Genomic DNA, 6953 nt, shown 5'->3' on the forward strand with positions numbered 1-6953 from the left:
AACAATGTGTCCATGTCCAAAAGTCTTAATTCAATTAAATTAGCTGTCTAGATGTACAGAAATACCTTAACGTGTTTCTTTCGCCAGATGATGATAGAAGATATATACTGATAACAAGTTAATTATTGATGGCATGTATGAAACATGAGAAATTCATTGATACACTTTAGCAAATTGTCATTTGTCTCATGACCGTCACGGTTTGTGGCAACAACGTTTTTTTTTCATATATCAGTTACAATGTTTAACTGATTAAAGAGTACTTGAAATCGTATACACACAGTAACTCGACATAATTTCGACACACGTGCCACAGATTTATTCTAAGCCGGGAGCTTTTGAACAAATTTTTGTTTTGAGTACAAGGATCGGTAAGGCGAGTTTCATCATGTGAGAATCTTGGCTATAAAAGCTCGGGTTATCGGTAAAACGGATGACTCTTAGGTCGCCTTAAGTTTGCTTTAGCTTAAAAAGCTTTCGAGTTTTCGAGTCTAAACTTTGTTTTTATAATGACAAAAAAAATTGACAGCTGGGATTTAAAAAAAAGATGTTCAGTCTCTCTTTGAAGCCTTTTATCACTTTACTCTACTTTACTTTAAAATTTCGAAACTATGTCCTGACTTGAACAACTTTATCAACAACTTCAACTTAACAATAACAATTTAAGCGTGTAGAATTACCAACATTCTTATTAACATCTTCATTTTGTAGTGTTTGTTTAAAACGTTTTCTTGAATTGTACTTGAGATTAAATTTAGGTTGTAAAAGGTTTGTAAGAAGGTGCCAATTGAAGAGTCTATTATCGTCTCGTATTTACTATATCAATTTTCATTTCACTATCATCAATCTAAATAATAGAATTCAAATCTCACAAACACACCGAGCATATTGTATGTCTTATCATATCTTTGAATAATAATTGAATTTTTACAGTGATTCACCATTATCATTGTAAATTAGTAAATAGGAAAAAAAGAAACATTAATTGTCAATTAAACCTAATTATTGTAAAAACTATAGTAATTTATGCAACAATCAATCAAAATATTTCACATTGAAATTTCCTAAGATAGGAATGATGTTATCATCGGAGGTACTTTAGATAAATGGAATATATAGGTGAACTGAGATTATGAATAATGATTTCTATTGGCCTCTTAGGAATGTAAGATTAGGTGTGATGAAAAATTCGTAATTATCAATTTAATGCGGTGGCGTCACTTTTAATCTTTTGAAGCTCCTCGTTTGAAAGGTGAAGGACGTGAAAAAAGTCACACGTGTGGAAGCATTGCATAAAGGGAATGATGTGTTAGATTTTGCAATATTAGTCACAACATTATTTAGATGAAGATGCTGAAGCTTTAAATGCTAAATGATTCAGGATTTTCGATTTTGAGTTAATAGGGTTAAACCATTTAGGCTTGTTAATGTATCGTTGCTCTTTCCTAAAAAAATCCATTTTCTTACAATTTGTGAGTCGCTCTGATCTACGACACCCTGTAAGAACATGACCTTGTCCTATCTAATGACACCTCACATGATCTTGTACGTTTGGTGTACCTGGAGAACGTTCAGTCCGAAAGGTGCATGGTTTCGGTTTTGATCGCCTCCCTTTAGCCATGCAAGCGCCAAGGATTTTTTTTTTGAAGGTTTGGCTTCTAGGGATAAATATATTTCTAAGCACACATAAAAAAGTCCTGTGGGAAATGTGTCAGATTTCGGTCGGCTGTTTTTTAAAAGAATCTGCTCAAATTAAATTGAAATTCACTTAAATCATTCAACTTCATAAATGTAGCAACGTAAGTAGCAACGTAGGTGAATGAAAGAACTTTACTAAATTCATTTCACTCGCTTTATTTACTAACTTTCCGAAAAATATAATTGGTTTACCCCTAACGTTTCATTTAAATGACAGCCAAATCTATTATAACAAGTAAAAAAATGTGATTCTTTGTTTCCTAATCATCTTTTTGTTTTGTTTTTGTTTTTTTATTTTGATTATTATTGTCTCTATCAAATTAGACTAAGAGGGACGTTTCGGCAAATCGTCCAGAATTTTTTAAAAGTGAGTAAGTCGCTAATTTTGGACGTCTTTTATGGACGCTAATAAAATAATCCGCAAATTTCAAAATTGTTATATCTTCGTTGCGACGACTTTACTAAAACATAGAAATCCATCACAATATGTTTTATCAATAACTGCGCTTCCTAATCTTTTTTTCGTCTACTCGTGCTATCTATTAGTTATTTACGTATCTGTTGCAGAGTTGGATCGGTTATCCGAAAAATCGAAATTCTCGGTTCGGTCCAAACCGAAATCTTTATTTAACTTATTGACTATAAAATAAAGCCGGTATTGTTCTCGTTGAACTTCAAACTATGCCTGACCCTTTTCCCTAAATAAAATTACACAAACAAAATTACACAAACAATCCTTACGGTTGATTGTAATGGTACCGCACTCCAAGACGATTTTTCTCATCGACTTGATCCGAACCGAACAGGGTTTGTATTAACAAAAATATCCAACGCATGTGATTTTAATGGTTTACCATTCTTCGTTGGCACCGTACAATGAAAACTACCGTCTATGAAATTTTCGTATATCTCAGCATCCATATTGCATTTTTCCAAATAGGATCACTGTGCGTGTTAATTGAACAGACGAAGAAAGTACTTTCAATTATTTACAGTTACATCAGTTATCAGGGTTATCGTTATAGATGTTTGGGTAGCCCTTGAAACCATATGATGTCATGCGAAAGGAGACAACTATAGTCCTGTTGACATTACCATGTACCATTACAATCAACCGTAAGGATTGTTTGTGTAATTTTATTTAGGAAAAAGGGTCAGGCATAGTTAGAAGTTCAAAGAGAACAATACCGGCTTTATTTTACAGTCATTAAGTTAAATAAAGATTTTGGTTCATTCCAAACCGAAATTCTCGATTCGGTCTAAACCGAACCGAAATTTTCGGTTTTTCGGATAACCGATCCAACTCTGATCTGTTGTGGACGGTATATTTTAGTCAATTTCGTGAGCTGTAGCCCGAACGAAAGGAGGGCGACAAGCGAAAGTATCTAAAATAAACCGTCCACAACAGATGCGTATACATATACAACCTTTCATGCCTAAATGAGGGCCTAAATTACGTGATTTTTTTTTCTTTTTGTTTGTCATGCTTCTGCAGAGGAGATTCAAAACGGACCATAGTAAAACGCAAGATCTTTTATTTCGGTTTGTCAGTTATTTAATTCATTTTACCATTTATTTTAATAATTTTGTAAAAGGAATAGTATGTTACATTGGATGCTGCGAAATAGGGTGTATCGTTTTGATAAAAGTATTTTGTTTTTTAAGACCTGCGGGTAGGTTGGATGGAGAATGGTGCCCTGATCACGAAAATAATAAAAAAATAAATTGAAGTTCGAAGCTACCAAGCGACTTTTGGTTTAAAAGCCATAGTAAGATCAGTTCTGCCGACTGTGTGGAAAAAAAATTGTTAAGTGTAATTGCTCTAGAGACCGTGGCTTCCATTTGGCATAATTTAAAATAAAAAAAAATTGACTCACCGATGAAAAATTACAAAAAGTACTCCCGACCATGACTTTTCAGATTTTTATTGAATCTAATAGTATCAAATGACCGTTGAAATACATCACTACACCATTGACAATATGAAACTACAAAGATTGAAATGACAGAAATCTGTGACTGGAAAGCAATATAGACTCGACCTAACGTTCCACCGGGTTGCAGATTCGTTGACCTTCCAGTGTGTAAAAAATGGTACTAGAAAAACCATATTTTTTAAATTTTTCACAAAATTTATGTAAAAACAGTTCCAAATTGTTCTTAGTTTTGCTGGCGTTAATAATGCAATCCTGAGAAAAAAATAGGCTTCTTTTGGGGTAACTCTTACTGTCGTATCTAATGATAATCGAAAAATCATCAAAACGATTTTTATATGCTTCCTACTGCGGGACGAAAGAAACAAATGTAAACCCACAGGCCGAAAGTGACAGATATGTAAGCCCACGCGGCTTTCGCCCCTTCGGCTTACAATTTTCTGTCACTTTCGGCCCTTGGGCTTACATTTTTCAACTTTCGTCCCCAGTAGGCAGCATATAAAACTCAATACGTAACTCTTTCGGCCTCCTCAATCGATACGTAAATAACTATTTTCATGCTTCGGGGCCGAAAATGAGGGCAATTTTTCGAATTTTCTCGGGTTTCCGGCCCTCTGCATGAAAACTTACATGTACACCTGTTTGGGACGGTTGATTTAAGGCACTTTCGCGATCCGCGAAGTTGCCTAAAATCAATCGTCCAAAACAGGTACACAAATAACCATTTTTCAAATGTCAAAAACCAGACTCGATCATTTTATTTTGCTTTCATTTTACATCGTTCTTTTTTGCATTATTAACGCCAGCAATACTAAGAACAGTTTGGAACTGTTTTTACATAAATTCTGTGAAAAATTAAAAAAATATGGCTTTTCTAGTACCATTTTTTACAAACTAAAGGTCAACGAATCTCCAAACCGGTGGAACTTTACATCGAGTCTATATTCGTTTGAAAGCTCTTGAAATTCCCTCTAAAATGAGCTACAACTAGATTATATTGCTTTCCAGTCACAGATTTCAGAAAAGTCATGTTCGGGAGTACTTTTTGTAATTTTTCGCAATTCCGGTCCATAATCATCACATTTCCATGCATCCATTCAATGTCGTTTTGAAGGTATTTATTTCACTGTATTCCTGGACACAGTGCGATATCAACTTTGTCGCACGCTAAAGAACCTATTACCTTCAACGAAGGCAAAATTTTTATAAATAAAAATCTTGCATTGACCAGAAATCGAACCCCCGACACCAAAAGGTTTTTGAACACAAAGCAGCGACTAGCCATTCGGCTATAGAGTCACACAATTTTCCCCAACGTATTGTTGAAGTGTATATACTAAGCATTGACTACTAGATTTCATTCAACGCGTCTCTTTACATCACATTGCAAAGTGTATTATAATGCAGCCTTCTTGATCTTTCAAATGAATTTCTGTATACACAAGAACTTTGGAACAAAATGTAGGACATGTTTTGCATTGGAAAGGTGATTATGGCCCGAAATTGCGAAAAAAGTCGTATCTACCACGGTAGGTATGCCGGTCGGCTTCGCCTCGGGTCGACAATCGACATCTAGTGCCTTCATACCTACCTTGGTAGATAAATAACTATTTCATCGGTGAGTCATTTTTTTTTAAATTTTTAAGTATGTCAAATTGAAGCCACGGTCTCTACGAGTAATTATCATATACAATTAACAAAAAAATTTCCACACAGTCGGCAGAACTGATCTCACTATAGGCTTTTGGACCAAAAAGTCGGTTTCCAGAAGTGCGCATGGGAGTTTCGAAATTCAAAATTATTATTTTTTTATTATTTTCGTGATCAAGGGAACCATTCTGCATCGAACCTACCCGCAGGCCTTGAAAAACAAAATACTTTTGTCAAAACGCTACACCCTACTGTGAAAGTAATTCATTTCAGAAAGGCTAAATTACTAGCTGTTTGTAATTACAAATGTTAAAAGTTTCTTATGTGCAGAATAAGCACCAGCTGATCTACTAACACACACTTATTGTATAATAAACAGACAAAACTCATTCTTTACAATGTGTATACTTCATTCATACGTGTTATGTGCGTGCATAGATGACGTTAACGTAGAAACACTGTGTGTAGGTTGTCTTTGAATTGTTTACAATACAAAGTGTTTTTGTTTGTACACCAGCTGGTGATATTCAGCTAGTGTTTATTCTGCACATAGGAAACTTTTACCAATTGTAAAACAAAATTAATTAGACTTCATAATGAAGTTAGTTTTTCTTTGCTTAACGGCGTTGGCAGGCAAAAAGAGGAAGAAGTATACGTGACAACAGTTTCTAGAAACTAAAAAACAAGACCTTTCATAGATTTCCTTTGAAAAATCGAAGCCTTTTGTCTTCTAGGCTAGAAGTTGTAGCAGCTCGTGGTCAGAATAATAGACCTTCTTAGTTAACTTTTTAGGCTAAAGACTAGTCATTTGCTATCGACAATAACGACAAAAGTACACAGCGATAGCCTCAGGTCAGTGTTTTCTTGTAAAGCCACGCCGACTTAGCCAGTCGAAGGAGACAAGAGTTTGTTAAAACTACTTAAGTAAAAGATTTTGTATCAAATCCGTTGCGACAATTTAAACAAAAGAAGTAGCAAATTTGATGATTGAATCGCGCTGCGCTTGCTTCTTCTAAAGCAACTTCAGATTTTAATGTTATACCAGAATTAATGTAGTAAAATCTAAAACCCTTAGTGACATATTAAAAATGTAACTTCTTGTATCAAAGGCTCAATCCGTCAATATTTTCTATTAGTTAAAATAATATTTCGAATTTTGTAAAACAAACACATATGTCGCGAAAACCTTTTTAAGTAATTGCAAATTCACCTAAATACTTTTCGATAATGCATTCAATAATAAACTGTTGAAACTTGAAACAATTTGTATCGCCAATTTATGCAAAATATCGTTGCGCATATCTTGTGCCTACAAAGCAGTTTTAAACAATTAAGCCAACAATTAAAATATTCTTTTTTAAATTTTACAGACAAAAAGCTACGAACCTCGCCCCTTTCCTGATAATTATCTAAAACCATCGCTTGCAGGGCCTACTTCACAATAAGATTATTTTTGTGATAAACTCACTTTATATAGTTTCAGTTATAAAATAAAATCATTTTAAAAATAGTGCTTCGAAACAAGGCAAATAGTAGTAGAATTGTAATAAAATATTGTACGAAAAATAACCCCTGTCTTGCATACGAACATAATGCTAAACAAACAAACAAACGAACGTATCCCATCATCATGCACAAATAATAATTAATCAAGACGATATTCTCCGAACG

At 34.1% G+C, this 6953-nt stretch overlaps 1 protein-coding gene across 1 annotated transcript in view; it reads right to left on the bottom strand.

Moving 5' to 3' along the window:
- LOC119073611 (aquaporin AQPAn.G) overlaps positions 1–6953 on the bottom strand; it is a 33813-nt gene that overhangs the window by 9012 nt on the left and 17848 nt on the right. The window lies entirely within an intron of this gene.

The sequence above is a fragment of the Bradysia coprophila genome, unplaced genomic scaffold (genome assembly GCF_014529535.1).
Source record: "Bradysia coprophila strain Holo2 unplaced genomic scaffold, BU_Bcop_v1 contig_138, whole genome shotgun sequence".
Taxonomy (NCBI): domain Eukaryota; kingdom Metazoa; phylum Arthropoda; class Insecta; order Diptera; family Sciaridae; genus Bradysia; species Bradysia coprophila.